Source organism: Hyaena hyaena, unplaced genomic scaffold (genome assembly GCF_003009895.1).
Source record: "Hyaena hyaena isolate Hyena2069 unplaced genomic scaffold, ASM300989v1 scaffold_49, whole genome shotgun sequence".
NCBI classification, from domain to species: domain Eukaryota; kingdom Metazoa; phylum Chordata; class Mammalia; order Carnivora; family Hyaenidae; genus Hyaena; species Hyaena hyaena.
In genome coordinates, this window is record NW_024080681.1 from 1,144,250 (window position 1) to 1,167,167 (window position 22,918).

Here is a 22,918-nt window from a genome sequence, read left to right on the forward strand (position 1 = left end):
GTTGAATAGAGCTGATCTGGGTGACCTGTAGGAAATGGTAGAGTATGACTTCCGAGGCTAGGTCGTAAGAGACACTGTAGCTTCTTCCTTGCTTCCTCTTTAATCACTTGCTCTGGGGGAAGCCAGCTCTTATGAGGGCCCATGGGCAGCCTATGGAAAGTCTCTTGTGGCAAGAGACCGAGGCTTCCTGTCAACAGCCGTGTGGGCGCGCCATCTTGTGACTGGATCCGTTGGCCCCACTCATCTTCAGATGACTGCAGTCGTGGCTAGCATCTTAACTACAATTTATTAGAGACCCTGAGCCAGAACTACCCAACTGAGTCACTTCTGAATTCCTTGTCTTCAGAAACTCTGTAATAATAAAAGGTTAGTATTATTTGAGACTGCTAAGTTTGGGGACAAGTTGGTATGCAGTAAGAGATAACTAATACCACAGTTTGACAAAGCCATCTCTTCTACGTCGCATTTCCTAATAACTGCTGTCTCCAGCAGAACTATAGCATCCTGCCACACTGCTGGGCTAGTTTTTGTTTTGCTGGGCTATTCTATTGGGTGATATGTCATGCTCTTCATCTTGAAGGATGGATCATCTTATCCTTTATATCTCTGATACTTTGCAGAGTGCTCAATAAGTAGTCCCTGTGTAAACGAATCAGAATGTACAAAGGCGAAACAGAATAACAGCTTAAGGAGAGGTCAGGGTTCTAAATCTGGCTCCGCCATGGACTTGATAGAAGTTTCCTGGTCCTTGTTTTTATTGCCTTTATTGTAAATGGATACCACCTGTATTAATAAAGACGAACGAAAAATGAGTACATATACATATATGCTTGTGCACATATAGACAATCTCAGGAGGGATGCAAAGCCATACATGGTGTTTGTTTTTGGGGACAAGCAGGGGGATGGGATGAGAGGAAAGCTCTTTAAAAATAGTGTATAAAACCTTTTAGACCATTTGAGTTTATCCATGCAGAAAGAAGTAGAGTATGATCTGTCTCCCCTGGGTGGGCCAAGAGGAACCCTTGAGTTCAGTGATGAATGTTCACTTTTTCTCACTGGGGTCTCTGTCTCTGCCTTGTCCCCCCGCTACCATCTGCTGCCCAGTCTGTGGCCTCTGTGCCCTTGGTATCCATTCCGTTGGCACATCTCCTTTCCCATGGATACTGCCCTAGTTCAGGCCTTGTTATCTTCAGCCTGGGTGATTTCAGCAGCAATTTTCCTGTATCCCCTGATTTGGTCCCTCCACACCATACCCTCTTGCTGCAGGTGGGCCAATCCACAGCCACCCCCCCAACTCCCCCCTCCCCCGTGGCTTCCCTCCCATTACAGAGTCCTGCACAAGCTGCCTTTCTCCCGCCTTTTTAGCCGTGGTCCTCACTGTTGTCCATGATGAACCCAGCACCAAAGATGCTAAACAGAAATGTGTTTCCGTCCCCACTCCATGCTTTCTGACTCTGGGCCTTTGCTCTGCAGTCCCTGCCAATCTGGAAGCCAGTGTGGTGCAGTAGCCATAGTAGACCAGCATGGGTCTGGTCTCCACTGCCTACTGGCAGGGAGGGCCTTTTTTGGGGGTACAGTGTTTTATTTTGTAGAGTAATAATGCCCATGATTTTTTAAAAAATTCAGTTTCTATGCACCAATCACCAAAATAACTTCGATTTTCCTCCTTTTCCAAATCCTTGTAACTCCTTCCACCTTTGGGAGGTAATCTGTGTTAGTGGTTCTTAGCTAGGAGCGATTCTGCCCACTTTCCCTGGGGGACATTTGACAATGTCTGGAGATGTTTTTGGTTGTCACAACTGGGGCAGTGTTACTGGCATCCAGTGGGTAGAGGCCAAGGATGCTGTTAAATGTGCTACAATGCATAGAACAGCCCCCCCCCCACCTGTGTTGCTGTTGAGAAATTGGAATCTGTGTGTACAAGTATATGTATATATGTGTGTGCTCACACATGTGCACGGGAACATGTGTATAGGTTCTTTTCCTTTTACACAGGTGACTACTTTGTGACCTTAAGCATAGTTGGTGAACGATGACTGAATAGTTTGGCAAAACACATCTGTAATCTCCAGAATCCTCTTCTCTCAGTTGGGAGAATAATACTAACAGCGCCCGTCTCTAAGAATTGCACATATTGTGGCCTCAGTCTGTCTTTTCTGACTTGCTTTCCTGTGTCCTCCTCCTGGACTTCCCCTGTGTCCCCTTGGCACCCCCCTGCCATTTTTCCTCTGTCTCTGTTCATGCTAGTTGTCTGTCTCCAATGTCCTTCCCACCCCTGAGCCCCCATCTCTGCCACTTAGGACCCTGCCGTCCTCAGGGCTGAGCTGACATGCCTTCTTTGTATGGTCCAGCGTCTGCTGGCCCTTCTCTTCCAAATCCCCAGAGCCTTTTCCCCTCCTAGGGCATTTATCATTTCGCTTTGCCGATAGCTGTTTATTCACTCAGCTCATGGAACATCGTGTGAAGTGATGACATCCAGCATTTAAAGCAGAAATACAGAAGGGATCACTTTGCTTTGAGGAGGTGGGCCAGGAAAGGGAGTTCCTTAAGAGGGAATGAGGTGTGGTTGAGTCTTCGGAGTGGTGAGAGTTAGTGAGGTGACTTTAAGGGTGGGAAAGGGCATTTCAGATGGAGCGAACTTCATAAGCTGCGGCATGGGACATTTTTGGATTGTTCTCTCCTGAGATTTCAGTGATCGCCATTTTTCTTATTTGCTTTTGGATCCTCCGTAGCCTTACCCTAGTCAGTTAATAGATTTGTGTGTGTGTTCATGCACTTATCCAATAACTGTTTTTGAGTACTTTCTATATTTGAAGTGCTCAACAGACACAAATGGATTTAGACGTATTGTTGGTGGCAGATGGATGGCAATAGAGAACCATTAAAATAGTAGGTGGCCTCTTCAGTGATTAGATATGGCTTAGCGACTTTTAAGCTACAGATTAAGTCATGTCATGTGTGGTGACCACACGTTAGGATTCTGGAAATGCGTGTGAGCAGAAGTCAGAGGCAAATGTAATGGAAAACTCCTCCTGCACTGGTGGTCACCAGGGAACAGAACTTGTTTGAGCCAGCATTGTTAGGTTGGTTTCATGAGACACAAAATAAAGGGCAAGGTGTTCGTTCCACAGGGCGATTGCAGTAGTTTTCGCAGTAATGAGTAAAGCAATGTTGTTTTGTCTGCAGTGAGTAGGAGTTGGGTGGGAGAAGGGACAGGGGAAAGGTTGGTTCCTTTCCTAGGAAATTCCAAAGTGCCGATGGGCCTTATCCTTGGGGACTTACAGACGAAGGGGAAAATGTAGCTAACTGCACATATTTCTCCTTTTAACACTTCTCCTCGTTTTCTTTCTTTTTGTTTTATGTGTTAAATTTCTGCACATATTTCTCAAGTGTGTGGTCCAGAGAGAAGAAATACTGGCTGTCTCTGGATTTAGGGAAACTCTGAGTCCACTTACAGTTAGAAAAAAGGGCTGGATGTGCTTCAGAGACTTTTTGAAACAAGACTGGGGATAAAGTCAAGCAAATAAATGACAGAGCCCAGAAGAGTGGCATTGAGATGGATTTGAAAGTATTCGGGCAGATGTGGCATGGGAGCATGTGAAAACTTTAGTCTTTTCCATCCCTGAATTGCCCAAGAGCTAAAGATGTGTTCTGCACCAGGGAAAGCATTGGCTATAAAACCGTGCAGGGAAAGCTCCGATGCCTGCACATTTACTTGGAAAGCACTGTGTTCTTCATGGCTTTGGAGCAGGAGCCTTTGCATTAAGAAGCTCTGGAAAATAGGCACTGGGGTCATCCTACAGAGTCTGTATGGGGAGGTGTTTTAAGCCAGTTTGGTTTATAAATATGACTGTGACCTTGAGTCAAGCACATGCCAAGCCCAAAGTGAACCCCACACACTTTCTGATCTATAGGGAGGGTCCTTTCTGCCTGGCCAGACATTTTTCTTCCATGTGTCTCAGCCTGTGACCTTGTATGAGAAAAAGATTCCCACTGTTATCTTTGAAACTTGATTTCTGAGACTCCAAGATGCCAGGGTTTTGAGACCCTACCTGCTCGGCTTTCTTCTACCCATTCTGTTATGACCAGTTTCCTTTACAGCCCCAACCCGCTGCCCTTTCCCGTATCTGTCTTAGTGACCCTTCAAGGCAGAAGCAGACACATGTGCTGTGTACCGTGAACTTCCCGCTGCTGAACTGGGGAGAAAACGTGGCTGGCAGGTGGTGAACTCTGTGGCTGATTCAGGCCCTGTGGAGAACCAGGGTTAATAATTTACTGTACCTCTGTGCAACCACTGATGTTGACCTTGACAGAACTCCGGTGGAAATTAGTCAGAGCCTGGCCTGGCGCTTAAGTAATAGGTAATACGACACAGAAATAACTTCTTGTTGAGAGGGGAATCCTGTCTCCGCATTTACAGTTGACATTCACATATATCAGTCCTGTTTGCATCCAGTAGTGGACAACTGTTTGCTTCAGGTGTGTACGTGAGATAAAGATGTCATCCTGGGTCAGGAGACATGACTTTATGTGGAGCCACTCATCATGGTAGAGAACAAAAACCACATTGAGGGAGAAGCCCTGTTGGAGAGGCAGTAAAACACCATTTGGGCTTGGTGGGTAAGGCAGGTGAAGACGCTCCACCCCTTCCCACCCCACGCACCCTGTATTTTAAATTCATAGCCCCTTTTCTTGAGCAGGTCTGAATTTTTTATTGCTGGTGCTCTGAGAAGGTTAAACTGAGTAAACTTCCTAGTGTAAAGTCAACAGCACTGCCAGCTTTTAGAGTCCCTTTATCTGGGAATGGGGGAGCTCTCACTATAGCATTTGCTCTGTCCCTTCCCTGACATAAAACCAACCTCAGGGCAATAAAGAGAGTTGGATTGAAAGTTCTAGTTAACTCTCGGGTAAGCCTAGGTTGCCAGCAAATATGCGGTGATCTGAAGGTAGACTCACTGGTCAGGGAGTTGCCTAAATGATTGTGTTAGGTGCATGGTGGGACCGTGCTGTGCTTGCTGTCCTCTCCGGAAGTAGGAATGCACTTATTTCCTTGTCAAGAGCTGCAAAGTGGTGTAGAAGGCAAGCTGCCCTTCTCTCTCCCCCAGACCTCTAGGAAGGTGCCATGACTTGGTTAGAGATGGCTCCAGAATATAGTTTTTGGTTCCTGGACAATGCTTTTTCTAGTATGCTGGCCAGCACTTTTCATGCAGCCAACAGATACATACTCTGTAAATACACATGTACTTTTGGGGAAGGCAGCTGGGCCAAGATGAGAGTGTGCAGAGGATGGGACCAAATAACACAGCAAACCAGAAAAAAGGAGAGGCAGAGGAGAAAGGATGGGAGCTCACAGGGAGAGGGCTGAGGACTGGGCCCAGTGCCTGGCTATAGAGAAAATCAGCATTAGAAACAGGCAAGAGAGACAGTGCTAGTTGGAAGTGTGTTGGGTGCAGTGAGGTGCAGCGGAGGCAGGAGGGAGAAGGGACAGCAGGGGCAGGATGAACAGGTGGGGGGTGTGGATGGGAAGCGGGGAAGCTGGGAGCAGCAGGAGATGAAAGACAGAGGAGTCAGGAGTTTGCGCCGAAGATCAGATGGTAAAGGGAGGAAAGAAGGCTCTGAGAGACCCAAGTGGGGCAGCTGACATATGTCACCCAACATGGGTAATCTCTGCCTCTCAATTTTAGGGACTGGCTGTCCATAGCCTTGAGCATAGGTGTGAAAATAAGCATCAGATTTGACATTTAGAAGAGTTACAAGTACGCATTTACTTGTCAGAGGAAAATTGGACTGAAGCCCAATAAGTTGTAGCTTTAGTCTCTTTTGGTCTCTGGGCAGGAGTTTGACGAGACACCCTTGGAAGGATGTCGAAAGAAGAATTTAAGTGACTCAGGTCCCATCCTTGAGAATGATAAGAGAAATACTCACTTTTTAAAAATTTATACATTAGCTGAGAATTTATACAGCCTTTTAAGGAGGAAGCAGACACATTCTTGGTTCCCAGGGATCTGTATGTGAGCTTATGACATTTACTCTATGTAAATGGTCTCGTGTTCCTACCAGCTGGCTTGGGGCCATCTCCCTTCTTGGTGAAACCAATTTTCTTTGATATGTCATCGAAGATTTTCTCTTTCCTCCAAATTATTCCTTGATGAGCAGTACTATAACTACCTCCCCTTTGTATCTAGACATTATCAAATCAACCAGCAGTATCTTATTATTTAAATTTTTCGGAGGGATGGATTCCTTGGGATTTTTTACATCAACAACCATGTCATCTGCCAATAGGGATAGTTTTATTTCTTCCTTTTTAATCTGTATGCTTTTTACTTCTTTTTCCTGCCTTACTGTGCTGGCTAGAAGTTAAGTACTCTGCTGAGTGAAAGTGGTGAGGGTGGGTGTCTTTGCCTTATTCCTGATCTTAGGGGGAAGGCATTCAGTCTTTCACCATTAAATATAAAGTTAGTTATAGGGCTTTTGCAGAGGGTCTTCATCAAGTTTAGGATGTTCCCTCCAGTCAGAGTTTTCTGGGAATTTTTGTTTGTGTTTTTATGAATGGGTGTTGAATTTTGTCAAATACTTTTTCTGTGTCACTGGTACGATGATGTGATTTTCAAACATTAAAATCAGTCTTACATCCCTAAAATAAACTCCAGGTGGGCTTCGCGTTTACTTCTTCTTATATAATGCTGAATTCTGCTTGCTAATATTTTGTTTAGGATTTTTGTGTCTGTGTTGTCTATAGTTGTGGGGTTTTTGTGTGTTGTGTTGGTACTATCTTTGGTTTTGGTGTGGGGTAATATTGACTTCATCAAATAAATTGAGAGTGTTTCTTCCTCGTCTGTTTTCTGGAAGAGATTGTGTAGAGTTCATGTTTATTCTTCTTTAAACGTTTGGTAGAATTCACCAGTGAAACCAGCTAGGCCTAGAGATTTCATTTTGAACTTTTAAAATTACGAATTCAATTTCCTTAGTAGGTATGGGACTGTTAAATGATCTGTTTCGTATTAGGTAATCGGTGGTAGTTTATGCTTTTTGAAGAATGGGTTCATTTGATCTAACTTGTCAGTTTATTTGTGTAGAGTTGTTTGTGGTATTCCCGAGTTATCCTTTTGATGCTTGCAGGGTCTGTAGCAATACTCTGTTTTGTTCTTGATATTGGCAATTGTATTTGTGTGTGTGTGTGTGTGTGTGTATGTGTGTGTGTGAGAGAGAGAGATTTTTGCCAGCGGGTTGTCGATCTTACTGACCTTTTAAAAGAATCATTTTTGTTGATTTTTTTTCTGTTCTTATATTTTAAGTTTCATTGATTTCTGCTTTTATCTTTATTATTTGCTTCCTTCTGTTTGCTTTGAGTTTATTAATGTTCTTCCTTTTCTAGGTTCTTGAGGTGGCAGCTTAGATGATTGAATTCAGACGTTTCCTCTTTGTAAATGTAAATATTTAGGGCTATGAATTTCCCCTTCAGCATCAATTTAGCTGTGCCATAAATTTTGATATGTTGTATTTTAATTTTCAGTCTTTCTTATTTTCCACCAGGCTTCTTCTTCAACTCATGAATTATTCAGAAGTGGGTTGTTCACCTTCTAAATGTTTGGGTATTTTCCCATTATCTTTATTGCATTGATTCTACTTGGATTCCATTGTGGTCAAAGAACACACACATATATGATTTCAGTTCTGTTCAATGTGTTAAGATTTGTTTTATGGCCAGGTTATGGTTTATCTAAGGTATATGTTTCATGAGTTCTTAAAAAGAATGTATATTATACTGGAAAAGGACTTTAGTAAATACAGATCAATCTCAGGGATAAAAATAAATTTCTTTTTCTAGGGCAGTAGAAAGACTGTTTCTAGTTGGATGTGCCACTTAGCTCATAGCCTTAGTTACATAATCAACAGAATGAGAATGCATCCTTTTTAGTGGTTTACCAACCCATCTATATCTGCATGGTAAAAGTTAAGTGGTAGCAGGTATGTGAAGTATCATATTATTTGCCATTTTTTCCATTCAGATCATAATTTTAAGGAATTTTTGTTTTATAGTTGTTTTAGTAAAAGAAATGATAGAAAAAGCTTTAAAATAATTTGAACTTAAATTATTTTATAATTATTTAAAATAATTTGATCATACTTTTGATAGCACATATTTTCTCTCTCACAACATATTTGGAGTGTCTTTAGATGAACAAGTGTAGGGCATCCGTATTTTCTTTATTGGCAGCAGCATAGCCTGCTGGACAGTGATTTAATAGGGGGTAGCTACCTGCTACCTCTTCTGGTGCCCCAGCCTCACGGAGCTCTCCTAATAGCCTAGCATTCTCCTTCTAGAGAAATCAAAGGGCCCGGAAGGTAAGTCAGCAAACCAGGCCAGTCAGGAGAGCCAGAATTCAAGTTTATGAGCAGCTGAGTCAGGGGACTGGAATCAGAAGTGAGGGTGAGTCAGGAACAGGGCCCACGTTACTTAGACAAGCTGAGGTGGTGACCTTGTTGGATAAGCTGCCTTCCTGATACTCCAGGACAGGGTTGAGCTCATTTGTGCTGAAGTCTGAACTTTATCTCCCACAGAGCTTGGCTACCAGAAGTGGCTAAAAAAAATTTTGGCCCAGGTTAAGCTTCCTTACCTGTCCTGTATTATCTGTCTGAAAAATGTAAATCAAATTTAAGGGTCCCATGACTCTGTTTTTCTCTGTGGAAATGGGAATGGTATCATTGGAAAGGGTCAGGAAGAAGGTGGTGGGAGGAAAGAACGAAGGAGGTGAATAACTAACAGTGAGAAAGAAACACGGGGTTGGAAAGTAAGACAGACACTGGATGCTTCTGGAAGAAGTAAACTGTTATCATGAAGTCTGCTTGCATCTACCTCTCCGATAAGTCTGCACATTATTCCTCTGCCTCACTTGTACCATCTGAGTCCTTAAACTGGAGTCCCTGTTCACAGCCATGGTTTGATTGAAGGGGTGGGAATAGCTAATCAAGAGTGACCTTCAGACATTTATACCAAGTGACTGGATGAGTACTGGGGTTACTGAAAATCCAGAGGAGGTTCAGGTTTTGGCAGCGTGGTGAGTGAGGTGAAGACTTCCATTTTATTCATATTGAGTCTGTTGAGTTTGAAAGGCCTTTGGGACATCTGTGCAGAGGCCTTTGGCCACAAGAGAGAGGCTGGGCTGGAGCTACCAATTTTGGTTGGCCTCAGTGGACACTTGAAATAGTTAAATGATCCTAATGAATAGGTTGTTCAAATTCTGCCCTAGCTTTATATTCCCATTGAGAGGACTTGTTCTAGAACTTCTTACTGATGTCATAGCAGTTGTAGGCTCAGCCTTGCCTGCCATGCTTGAAGTACTGTGGAGATACTTCCCTTCTTTGGCGCTATTTTTCCTAGTCCAATTCAACTGTTTCCTGATGCAAGCCAAGATTTTAGCAGAAGAAAGCTTTTTAGAAGACAGACTTAAAATTCTTTTTACCAGCACAATCACACTAAACTCTTAATTGCACAGCATGTAGAAAATACTAAGATCAGACACTCTATATTGTATGTGTGTGTGTGTGTGTGTGTGTCTGTGTGTCTGTCTGTCTGTCTTTTGGGGAAGTGGGGTTGAGTTTTCAAATTCATATTTATTAGTACGACCAGAACCACCTCTCCTTGGGGGATGAGTTTTTCCAAGATGGTAAGTGAGTTCCAAAGAACAACTCTTCCTTTCTCTTCTTAAGTTTATTTAACCTTCTTAGCTTACTTTGCCTGACTCAACATTACTTATTTTCAGGCATTGCAGAAGCAAAAAAAAAAAAAAAAAAAGTTACTAAAGAGGAGAGTTGGTTTAGTTTTATTTTTATGGGTCACAATGATACTTAATGGGAATATTTGGCATACTAGTTTAGAATACATTTTTTTTATACTAGTGTTTTTAGGAATTTTAAGGGGTTAGTATTCTCTGGTAATTGGTAATAATATGTGTCATTGGTGTTACTAAATAAATCTATATACTTGGATATTCTTTCTGTTCACATTATTTTATATTTTTAGGAAGGCCCAAGGTTGAGGCAGATATCTATGGGACTGGGTGATTAGAGCTGTGTTTAGTTGCTAGCTTTGTAGGTAGTGTGCTATTGAGAACCTTGCCCATACTGGCTTCTTAACTTCTCATAATGTGCAGGTCCAGAATTAGAGGTCATGTCTTCTGTCCAGATAAACTAGAGTTGGGTACAAGTTCAGGAGCTGCCAGGTATGCTAGGTAGGACAATAAAAGCCCTAAGGTCGCCTTTCTTGAAAAGAGTCTCCAGTATTCTACAGTCTCTGCATATACTTATGGCATATATGAAGTATACAGGTTTTTGTAGGGATGGATATTTCATTTGTTTAGGGTATATATATATACATATATATATATCTAAGAGTAGAATCTTTGGATCATATGGTAACTCTGTGTTTAATTGTTTAAAGGATTGCCAAACTGATTTTCAAGTTGTTACGCCATCTTACATTCCCACCAGAAGTGTATGGGGGTTCCCATGTCCTCACATTCTCCCTAGCACTTACTATTATTTATCTTTCAGATTATAGCCATCACATTGGTGTGAAATGGCATTTCATTGTAGTTTTGATTTGCATTTCCCTGGCAACTGATGATATTACTGATGATATTAAGCATCTTTTCATGTGCTTAACGGCAATTTGCATATCTTTTTTGGAGAACTGTCCAGATCATTTGCCCATTTTTTAATTGGACTGCTACTGAGTTGTAATAGTTCTTCATATATTCCAGATACCAGTCTCTTATCACATCATAATTTGCAAAATTTCTCTTCCATTCTGTGGACTGTCTTTTCACTTTCTTGATGCTGTCCTTTGAAGCACAAACACTTAAAATTTTCATTATGTCCAATTTATGTATTTTTGTTGTGTTGTTACTTACGTCCTATCTAAGAAAGCATTACCTAAACGAAGGTCATGATGACTTACTCTGCTAAGAGATTTACCATTTTAGTTTTATAGTTTTTGTAGTTTTACCTCTTACATTTAAGTCTGTGATCCATTTGGAGTTAATTTTTGACCACGGCGTGAGGTATGATTCCAGCGTCATTCTTTTACATGTAGATATTGGGTGTCCCAGCACCCTTTGTTGAAGACGCTATTCTTGTCCTGATGAATGATCTTAGCACTGTTCTGTCCCTGTTGAGGTGTGCTTCTCAGGCCCCTTACCACGCAAGTTGTTCCTCAGATACAGTTTTGGTGGTGAGGACTGGACATTAGAGAATTAGAGCATTTCCCCAAAAGAGACTGTTCAAACCAGAAGAGACTGATAGAGCCCTAACTGCTAAATTCAAGTTGTCCTTACTGCTATCCCAAATGAGTGTGAGATTGCCAGGAAAATTTGACTGGTTGTAGAAAATAAAGAGTGTCATGTTCCCTGAATGTCAGAAGGTAGCTTAAACACATTTTTGACCCTGTTCTGGTGTTAGTCTTACTGAGGTCCCTTGGTTACTGGAGAGATTCAGTGATGGACAGTTTCTCTTTTGTTGACTGGACTCTCACACATGACCAGTAGTAGGTAGTTGGAATTGTTGGGGGTGGGGAGAGGAAATGAGCTTAAGTAATAGAAAGCAAGGATTCCTCAGAATGGCTCTGTGACCTCAGACACTGAGGTAACCTCAGGAGGGCACTGGATTAATAACCTCTGAGGTCCTGTCTTACATTAAAGGTCTCTGCTGCTGGTGTACTTGAAGATGTTGACAACATGGTGAGACTTTGCTGTTGAGGAACCATGTTATTAAAACCTATGTGGTAGTGGCAGAAAGTAAGGAATTACTGAAAAGAAACCCCCTGACATAGACACACACACACACACACACACACACACACACACACACACATTGATGCAGGTATGACAAAGGGACTCAGGAGAGCCAACTGAAAGAGCTCCAGTGGTCAAAGCCCGAACAGTTTTGAGTAATAAAACAAAGTAGTATTGGATATGTAAAATAAATATCCATGGGTCCATACAAATATCCACCTGTCCATAAACAAAGGACTGAATAAATACATAAATGGGGAAGAATACAAATCTCCGTTACGGAATTCCAGATAATTTGTATAGGCACTTTGCCTCCAACCAAGTAGTTTAACTCCCTATCCCTTAAATGTGGGCTGCACATAGTGACTTCCTTTCCACATAATGTGGAAAGAGGGAAAAAGTAACTTTTTTTTTTTCTGGTAAGTGGAGAAAGGTGGCAAACCTTAGCCAGGTGGTCAAAGTCAACATCAGCAGTGACTGATCACATTGATGCCCTTGGTACGATGTGATGAGAATGACACTTTCCCCTGTGGTCTTCTTATGCCAGACCCTTAACCCTAGTCTAATTATGCAAAAAGCATTAGACAAATTCTGTATGAGGGACATTATGCAGAATATCTGACCAGTATTCTTCAAACCTGGACAGTCTTTAAAAACCAAGGAAAGTCTTAGAAATAGTCACAACCAAGAAGACCCTGAGGAGACGGGATGACCAAATGATATGTGGTGTCCTAGGTGGGATCCTGGAACAGAAAAAGTCCATTAGGTGGAAAACTAAATGAAGTATGGGCTTTTGTTAATAATAAATGTATCCATATTGGTTAATCAATTATGACAGATGCACCAAACTAACGTAAGATGCAGTTGTAAAGGAAATTGAGTGTGGGGTGTATGGGAACTTTATATTAGCTTAGCAATCTTTCTGTGGTCTCAAACTGTTCTGATAAATAGATTTTATTTGAAAAAGTGAACCTACCTGGTGAAATCTTCTAAGGCACAGTTCAGTACCTGTTCTTTGAGGTCATCTTGAACAGCCCCCTTTCAAGCGTACCACTTTATCCATTGCTCACCCCGTGCACCTCTGTTAGATCAATGCCCATTGCACCGCAGTTAATGGATTCTTTTCTATCCTACTCGGCATGCCCTCCTTGTTCATCTTCACGCACAGCCTCTGGCACACAGGAGGCACTCACATGCTTGTTCACGGACAACAATGAAGGATCGAGCATAAAGAACAAATATTTCAGGAATCTAGTGTGTGCATGACCTTTTGCTATAATCATGGCCCTTGTACTCGAAGGTGCCCAAGTTGTGGCTAAGAGGTAGATACTGATGCTGTGATGCAGTAAGAGAATGAAATGCCTGCTCAATCTACTGTAAAGATCAGCATAAGGTTCATAATGAGACTCTGTCAGTAAAAGTGCTCTCAAAAAATCTATTTATCGCAAGTGGGATTCACATTACTGGTGACACTAACTCACACTCCCCAGCTCATCAGCTTCCTGCCCAGCTTCCTTATTTGGAGGCTTTTACTCTTTGAAATGGACAGGTAGGATGACCAGTCTGGAGGAGCCCACGTTATTTATCAATTGAAAACTTAGATTTCTCGGCTGATAAGGGCAGAATCTTAGAGATCTGGCAGGCAGTAAGTTGGGCACCTCTTAATGGAATGGTTAGAGGGTCCCTCTTAGTGGCCCCTGAATATGAGGCAGATCTGATCTGATTGACTTCTTCAGAGGCATCACACACATTTATCAACTAGCATAGTGCAAACATTAAGGGCCTCCAGGTTCTCATTTGGAGGGGAAATTTCCATGAGCAATAGGTTTGCAACTTTGTTTCCATTCTGATATTTTTTTGTAGGATGAATCTCACTAACAAAAGCATGTACAATAAAATAAAAATATGTGTATTTATAAAATATCAGGGGAAATATAAATTCAAATAGAGTCAGTATTGGGAGTAGTGGGGTTAAAATAGAGCCCAACTACATAGTCCAAAGATCTGGAGGGAGAATTAGAAATGTGGCCCTGAGACTCCTGGTTGTCAGAGTGAAGAAAGAAACATGATCAACCAGATGATTTTTGCTGTCCATAAAGGAGGAAAAAACCCACTTCCTTAGGGGGAAGTAAAGCTTCTCTTGACATACAATTCTGAAAATTATACCCAAGTTCCTTTCCTAGCCTGGGGGTATGGGGACTCTGAGCAGAGAGAGACGTAGATGCTAAGATCCAGACAGGCCTGCTGTCATTTGTACTTGCCTTAGGCTCACGTATCACTGAGAGAGAAACAAGGCATTGTCCTGGAGTCTTGAACAGCCCTTTGGGTATGGATATTTTATTTCCGAATTTATTTCCATTTTTAGAATTATGGTAGCGCATCTGTCCTTGTGCATTGGTGGAAAAAGGGACTGACTAGTCAAGCAGGCATATGTGGGTATGAGTATTTATGATTCTGAGGTCTGTTTCAACATCAGGAATAAACAAAGAAAGTAAAGTAAGTATATTAGACCAGAACTAAATGCTTTTAGTAATGAATTCATGATTTCAAATTCGCTGTGAAAATAATGCCAGTATAGTTCAGTCACAGTGATCCTCTTGACCTTCCTTGGAAAATATTAAACATTTGAGTAAGAGCTCAAGAAAGAGGTAATTCCTGGAAGTCATCAAAAACTCACTGAAGTCGCTTTTTTTTTTTTTATTTCGGAGAGAGAGAGAGAGAGAGAGAGAGAGAGAGAGAGAGAGAGAGAGAGACCGCGTGAGCCGGGGAGGGTCAGAGAGAGAGGGAGACACAGAATCTGAAACAGGGTCCAGGCTCTGAGCTAGCTGTCAGCACAGAGCCCGACGCGGGGCTCGAACCCACGAATTGTGAGGTCATGACCTGAGCCAAAGTTGGACGCCCAACTGACTGAGCCACTCAGGCACCCCACATGCTTTTTCTTTTAACAGCATTACTAGGCAAGGAGATTGGGGTTACAGAGAGTTTTGGAAGGAGTTTTCTAGTGGTAGGTGACAGGATTCTTGGCCCTGTTCTGTTAATTTGTTTTCCATAACCCGAACACCCAGAAAGCATTTTCATCAAGTCTGTAGGTGACCCACATTAGGCAACTACTAGAAGATAGACTCGAGACTCAAAACGATCTCAACAGGCAGAAACAAAGACTTAAAAATCAACTTCATGAAACTGAAAAGAGAGATAAATGACATCTCTTATTTCTTTTTCCTTCATTTTTAGGGATTAAGCATAGAACAGAGGATTGAAAGCTTAGTAAACCTTGTGGATGGCCATAAGCTCCATTGCATCAACCGTGACAAGAACACAGATACCCTCACGTGCATAAGTTAGAATTCTGTTAAACTTCAGAATCCTCCAAAGTGCTATTTAGTGGCCTCCGTGAGATTGCTAATTCTTAAATTCTGTTCTTTCCATCTGCTGTGGTTATTATAAGCACTTAGTAGTTTTCCCCTCAGGGGTATTCAGCAAATAGCAAATATCTATTGAGTGCCAGTTGCTTATATGACACTGGTCCAGGGACTGCGGCCGAGGAGATAAGGGAGACATGGTCTCCATCCCCAAGGAACCTGGGCTTCTCTCCTAAATATGTGCAGGTGAGGCATGAAGTCATTCGCCACTGTTGTGCCCCACGGTACTCAGAAATGTGAGATAAACCGTAGTCAGAGACGTAAGAGACTCTGATTGGGAATATCAACCTGAAAATCACTTAAATCTTGCAAGTCAAGGAAAGTTTCAAAGACCATCATTTTTATATGCCTGTGCTCTTGCCATTTAAAAATGTTACATTTATAGGCTCATCTAGTGACTTACTGTTTTAAAAGCATAGCCGTCATATGGGTAATTGTAACTGGATAGCGTGCAAGCGAGAAGGATCTATGTTCCAAACTGGAGGCCAAAAGCTTTATTTATGATGGAAATAACAAAGAATTTGCTTTCTTCTCTCCTCATCTCTAGTTCCTGCTGTGGTTCTGTTGAGATTCAGGGTGTGAAAGAGCTCGCCGCGGCCACCATCCTATCTCTTGGTTCCTTTTTCCCCTCTGCACCCAGATTCAGCATTTAACACCCTTCACTTGTGAGCCGCTTATAATAAACTACTCCTATATGATTAGGCCATTAAAAATAGAAATAGAAAATTAAAAAGCATTAGGGAGGATGGATTTTATTTTGGGAAAGGCCCTAATTCCATGAACTTGCTGTTCTTTCTGTTTGGGACTAAATGGTCCTGATTCTTTATTTTAGACTAATTGCAAACTGGTGTGTATTACATTTTCTGTCCCAGAACAACAGGATTATATGTTTGTCTGTTCATTCCTGAACCCCAGCCACTTGTGATGGTGCAGAGCATTCAGCTGGTGTCCCATCCAGCAAATTTTGGCCCAGGGTGTTCCCTGGAAACTTGCATGTCTAGGCATGAGCTCAGCCACTGGCATGCTTGCCATCCCTCTAAGTATCTCCATGTGCTTCTTGTATAACACCGATTGGAAAGCCAGAAGGTAACTCCTCTTCTCTGGATGCAATAGCTTTCTCTTTGCTCTTTTCTTAGGGATTTATCATCCAGTTGTTGTATGACAGGGGCTGTGAACATGGTTTTCATCACCTCGAAACTCTGAGGACAGGGTCTTATTTTTCTTTACATCCTTCCAAGGCCTTCAGAGGTTACAGAATCAGTTCATGTAGCTTGGCGATACCCTGTGGATCATGAGACCACGGACCTTTCCTGTAGCTTCTATAGGAAGTTTTTCCTGGGAAGTCCGTGAACTGGCTTGCATGTGTGACCCAGAAACCAGTTGTCAGCAACTCATTTGCAGTATACCATTAATATTCTTCTTGCTTTGTCAGTCAGCTCATTCACCACTAGGCTTGCCTTGGGTTGGCCTCGTAGCCAGCTTCCTTGTGAGTTATAAAATGAAGTAACTCCGAAACGTTTTCGAGTTCTCTTTCCTCCAGGATGTTTTGACCGGTCTTGGTAGAAGGCCTCCCTTCTATGTCAAGAATTCCTCCTGCCTATTACCTCCTGCTTTCTTTAAATTATTGTAAAGCTTGAACTTCGGGTTTTATACCTTGGTGACTCTCATAAACAGCTTTACTTTGCCCTTTTGACCTAGGAACGCCATCAAGGAGAGAAAGGATTACAGTGTACATCAGCCTTAGGAACTGTCAGTCTCTCTGAGAAAATACGAAACGGTAGCCACCCTACCGTTCTCAGGTTCTGTATGTGACCACACAGATGAACACTTCTGGGGGAGGTGCTTATAAACACCCAGAAAGAGGGTTAAGCCAGTGCACATTGTCTTGGGAAGCATTTACTGTGACTTGGATGACGACCAGCATTATTTTTCCTGGTGTAGACTGACTTTCATATGAAGTCTTAATGTCTGAGTTCCATTGTAGCTTTGGTCAGTGCCATGTGGCGGGTGAGGGAGTCAGGAAAGCGTCTATTTTCATATGAAAGCATAACGTTGGAAGTTTACAAAGTAACTAATTGACAAGAAAAATGAAAGCATATTTCTGGAAGGCCAAGAATGTCTTAGCAATCCAGAGAAATGTTGCTTGTAAAAGCAAAACTGATAACCGGGAGTGACCGTGGAATGGAGCCTCATGAGCTCTGGGGAGTGGAGATAAGATAAATGAGTGAAAGACAAGAGGAGGAAATGTGTGTTTTCAAGGAAAATATTCACAGGGTTGATCTAAACTGCAATTGGATGTGCTCACAAAGGCTGCAAATACATTAAAAAAGAGAGACAAAACCCAAACCACTTACTTACTTCTTTGTAGGTTCTTAAAATCAAAATATGGCTATTTCCAAGAAAATTGTTCTAATTATCAACAGAATCGTTTACTGAACCAACTGAGAATCCTACTCGACCCAATATTTGGGTCCCTTTTGTAAAGGAACTACCAAGGCACCTAAGAAAGAGGTCGGTGACCTGTGCCCTGTAGTTAGGTCGACCTGGTTTGAACCCTGGCCATCTGATTTGGGATATGTCACTTAATGAGTCTGCTAATTTTTCCCCATCAGTAGGATGGGGACAATAACAGAACCACAGAGTTGCAGTGAGGGTGACATGAGGTCCCTGGCACGCTGCAGATGTGACAGATGGATGCTCGCTCTTAGGCCAGGGAGGGCAGGAGAGTGGAGGCCCAGGCCTGAGGACCGGCCTGCGGGGGAGGCGGCTGCACATTGCTAGTGACCAGCACTCAGCAGTGAGAACAGAGCAGCAGACACCCTGGCCCCACGTCCTCCTGGGTTGGGTCGGGTGAGGGTGGCAGTGGAAGGCTGGAGAGTGATATTCCCAGCTGCTCCAGGTCCCTGTGGGTGCCAGGCACATCTGATGACTTCAGACAAAGGGCACCGGTGGCCACATTGGTCCAACAGGAAGGAAAGTCTTGGACAAGATGGCCTCTTTGTTTGCTCCTGTGTGTACCTCGTCTGCCCTGGCAGGCGGAACTAGCTGTTTGTTTTTGTGGAACAAAGAACGGGCCTGGTTAGATTGCAGGCCTGGGGAGTAGAGGGGCGGGAGGAGTTCCTTGCAGGATTCCTCCTGGTTAAATCACACTCTGGGAGAAGTGTCTGGCATGTGTCTCCCTGTTGCAGATAGAATAAAGACACATACCGCACATGCCTAAACTTGGATCCAGCAAAGGCAAAGCCCACAGCAAAGGGTCATTATGTGACCTGACCTCTCTTAGTCTAGGCTTCTTATTCTGCATCACTAGGAATATTACTGAGGACAGACTCAGCCACAGAGTGGGTTTAAAGGGAGGCCTGCAGTTTCCAGAAGTGGGGCCGAGGGGTCAGGGTGAGCTAGGCATAGGGGCAGGCCCTGCAGAGTCTGCAGATGGTCACTTGAATCTCAGGGCCATGGGGAGTGGGGTGTGTGCTGCACAGCAGAGAGGTGAGCTGGCACACGTGGTCACCCGGGAAGGTGGCCCTGAGGCTACCCGTATGGAATTTAGCACTGCGGATCTATAGGGAGATGTTCAGCTCTCACGTTAGCAGGCACGTCTTTGCCCGCGGTGAACTGGGCTTCATGCTCAAGGAGGGAGCTGGAAAGAGTCTCCTTTCCCGTGAGGATTGCAGATATAAAGCGGGGTCCAGCAGAGAGCAGTCGGCCTTTGCAAGCTTCCGTACCTTGGCATGCCCTGTTTTTCCCATCTGTACAGCCTTTCCCTTTCCTTCTCTGCTTGGCACCAAGCACTTTGAAGCTTCACCCATCTCATCCAGGTAGAGTCAGGGCTCCCTTCCCTCCTCTTGCATAGCGTTTGGTTTATATCTCCATTATGGAATACACTGCATTGTCCTTTCTCTTTCACATCCATTGTACATATTTCAGATTGATTGGTTCGACAGTTTGGTGTGTGTGATTTTGAGTATTTACTTTGGGCCAGACACTGTGTTACAGCTAGTGAGCAAAAGTGAACATGCGCTCCCTGCCCTCAGAAAGCTTACAGTCTAGTGGAAGAGACTATAGAAGGGGAAAAAATATCAAATAAGTAAATGGAAATTGCAACTATGACAAGTGACAAGGCTTATGGATGGAGGGGCTAGGATTTGACCTAGTCTGGGGGGTCAGGGACCATTTCTTTGAGGAGGTGATGATTGGGCTGAGTAGGAGCTAATTATGTAGAGAGGCAGAGTCATCCAGGCAGAGGTGCAAAGGCCCTGGGGTAGGAGAAAAAGCATGGTAAGAGAAAAGGCCAGTGGAAGGATGGGGTGAGTGAGAAGGAGTGTGAGAAGTGAGGGGGCTGGGAAGGCAGGTAGACCACGGAAGTCCTGTGGGCCAAGTTAAGAAGATTTGCTATTTGTTTTTGCCCTTCTCCTCAAGAGCACAGGACAGCCATTGAAACAGTTAAGCAGGGGGCAACAAATCTGGTTTGGGGTTGAAAATACTCTGTGTGGGGAATAGATTGGAGAGGGCAGAAGAGGGGATGTGGGTAATAGACCGCTGGGAAGCTTCTGCTGTTGTCCAGGAAAGAAATGGTGGCAGCCTGGATTGGCGTGATGATAGTGGGGACAGAGAACCAAGGGTAGATCCGAGACAAATTTGGGAACTCCTGGGATAAAGATTTAAATGGCTTTTCTTATTATAGGACTCTCAGAGCCTTTGATATGTGCGCTAAACGTGGGTGATGATTACCCAAGAAAGGACTCAGCCAGATTATATGACCACAAAACTCTTATTTTTCAAAGAATCCTCCGCAGTAGTTTGGTTTATAGAATACTTTGGGGCAGATGCTGCATCACATGCGTCTCGTTCGGAGGGGGCTTTGTGGCAGAGGGAGGGCCCTTGCATACTGTACAAAGAGCTGTAATCTGCAATGAACCTGACACGTGGTATAAAGAATGGGGTCTGGCACAGGGTTTGAAGACTCGGGCAAAGGCACACTGAATGAATAGGAAGGCTGAGGTCTCTGGAGAAAGGTCTCGGAGGCCAGGCAGGCTAGGAGGAGTTTGAATTCAGTTTGTTCTGCGTCGGGAGAGCCACTCCGGACGCAGAGCTGAGCTGTGTCGTGGGGGAAGTGACGTCTTGGCAAGCCCATCTGGGAGACGTGTTGTAAAGGAGTGGAGCGAGGAGACGTGTATTAGGTGTCTTCGTTTTCCAGATGCGAGGAGGTGATAGCCTAGGCTTGAGGAGGAGATGCGAGGGGTGGGAAAATGTATCTTTCAGGTTGAGAAGGAACTGGAAGGAGGTGTTTCTTTCTCCTCGGTGGCAGCCACGATCGGCAGCAGGAGGCCGAAAGAGCATCTCTTCTGCTTTTCTGAGGCCCGCTTGGTACGAGGACTGACTTTCCTGGAGCCCCTGGGTTCCCAGGCAGTGCTGGGAGAGAAGCTGCGTGCTCACCTTGTCCCTGTCAAAGCAGAAAAGGTACTAGTGAGGTTAATAGCTGATGCTGAGTCCAGTGGGTTCCTGCCACGGCAGAATTCCACTGTGTGACTTTGAGCATGTAACCTTAGCAAGCCCTGGTTTGCTTATTTGGAAAATGGCTAGAAGGTGTCAGCTAAGACTCTCAGCCATCTCAAGGGAAGGAAAATTCATTGTTTTTTCTTAAAATTTTTTAAAATTCCAGTATAATTAGGGGCGCCTGGGTGGCTTAGTCGGTTAAGCGTCCGACTTTTGCTTAGGTCATGATCTCGCGGTTCGTGGGTTTGAGCCCCTCGTCGGGCTCTGTGCTGACTGCCAGCTCAGAGCCTGGAGCCTGTTTCAGTCTGTGACTCCCTCTCTCTCTGACCCTCCCCTGCTCACACTGTCTCTCTCTCTCTCCTAGAAATAAATAAAAAATATTAAAAAAAATAAAATAAAATAAAATTCCAGTATAATTAATGTATAGTGTTTCTAATAGTTTCAGGTGTACACCTTAGTGATTCAGCAATTCTGTGCATGACTTAATTGGTGCTTCTCATGATAAGAGTATCCTTAATCCCCTTCACTTATTCCACCTACCACCCCCTCCACTCAGTAACCATCAGATGGTTCTCTGTAGTGGAGTCTGGTTTTTTGTTTGTTTGTTTGTCTCTGTTTTTTTTCTTCGTTTTGTTTCTTAAATTCCACATGAGTGGAACCACGCGGTATTTGTCTTTCTCTGACTTACTTCACTTAGCCTAATACCTGCTAAATCCATTGAAAATCCATTTATCAGGTTAAGCAAGACCCTGAGCCTCTCCAAATTTATAATTTTGTGAGAAAATTTGGATTGAGAATAGGGCCTTTGTAGAAACTTTGAGGAGTATCCAGTTCACACATTCCTTTGAAATTTAGGCATCTTTTCTGAGGCAGAGGTGCAGTGAAGTGAAGCCAACTTCAGTCAGGACAGAGCTCTTAGTAATGTGAAGGTAAACAGCACCCTAATGAAGGAATCTGCTAATTGGGGACTCAATTTAGGAAAGGAGGGTGCTAAGAATTTATTTTTACATAGGGTGTTTGGACGTTGAAAGAATTTTCTCATGGTGACATGGTTATAAATTGGGATTTGGTTCTCAGGTCAGATAACAAAAGTTGATCTGGCTCGTGACTAGAGATGGTGTATATTAACAATAAATATATAGCATAAAATAAATGCTCAGGGGACTCTGTGTGTGTGTGTGTGTGGTGATATCACGGGATGCAAATATACCTAGATGCTGAAAACCACGTAGAGCCAAGTAATTCACTGACCTTGAATTTGAGTACAGTGTGTGCCTGGCACTGGGCTGGGCCCAGAGTGAGATCAGGCCCTGCCTGTGTAGGGCTCCCCGTCGAGTTTTCAGTGTGTTGGGCTCTCAGGTCCAGTTGCCTGGGATTGTATCCCGGCTCTACTGTTTCCAGCCTTGAGACCATAAGCAGATTACTTGGTCTTTTAGTGTTTCCTTTTCCTTACTCAGAAGCAAAGGATTGGACAGCCTCTCTCTCTCTCAGGAGGAGTGGAGTTATGTGAGAATTAAGGGAGACTCCCCTGGAGTAGCACAGTGCCTGCGTAGAGCGAGCGCTCAGGAGATGCTGTTAGCCTTGTCCTGTCCAGAGCCTTGGCCTGTGGGATGCAACCAGTGGCTCACTTGGGGCCATCAGGGAGTTGGGCCCCGGGTCCAGTTCCCCATGCATAGCCCTGAAATGGGTGGGATGGAGTGGAGGGTGTTGGCCATAACAGGAGAAAAGAGTGGAAGGGAAGGGAGTTTAAGGGAAAGAGTCCTTTTCATCCCAGAAGAGTTAAGGTACAGCCTATGAGCACAGAGAAGGGCGTTGGGGTGACAGGGTGAGCTCCGGGGCTGTGTGAGAAATGGAGGAGATCAGAGAGGTGGTGGAGGTACCCTGGTGGCAGCGGAAGTGGGGAGGGGCCAACAGCCAAAGAAAGGACGGGTGGGAGCAGGAGTGGGACCCCAGCAGTGACACCCCGGCTGTCATCCTTGGTCCCTGCAGTGTCGCTCACAGGGGATCCAGGGAAGGGCCTAATGGGCATCTGTCTGTCTCTAGGTGACTGAAGCTATCTTTGGCTTGCAAGCTGGAGCAAGCACCGCTTTCTTCTTTGGCCTCCCTGCAGACACACATCTGTGAGGGTCTCAGTGTTTTATTTACTGGGAGATTCCAGAGCCTGGGGTGGTTGGTAATCGGGGCGGGGGGGGGGGGGGGGGGG

At 43.9% G+C, this 22,918-nt stretch overlaps 1 protein-coding gene across 1 annotated transcript in view; it reads left to right on the top strand.

Annotated features, from left to right (window-relative positions):
* The window catches only part of CGNL1 (cingulin like 1), a 158,350-nt gene that overhangs the window by 89,031 nt on the left and 46,401 nt on the right, over positions 1-22,918 (top strand). The gene's annotated exons all lie outside the window — the stretch shown is intronic.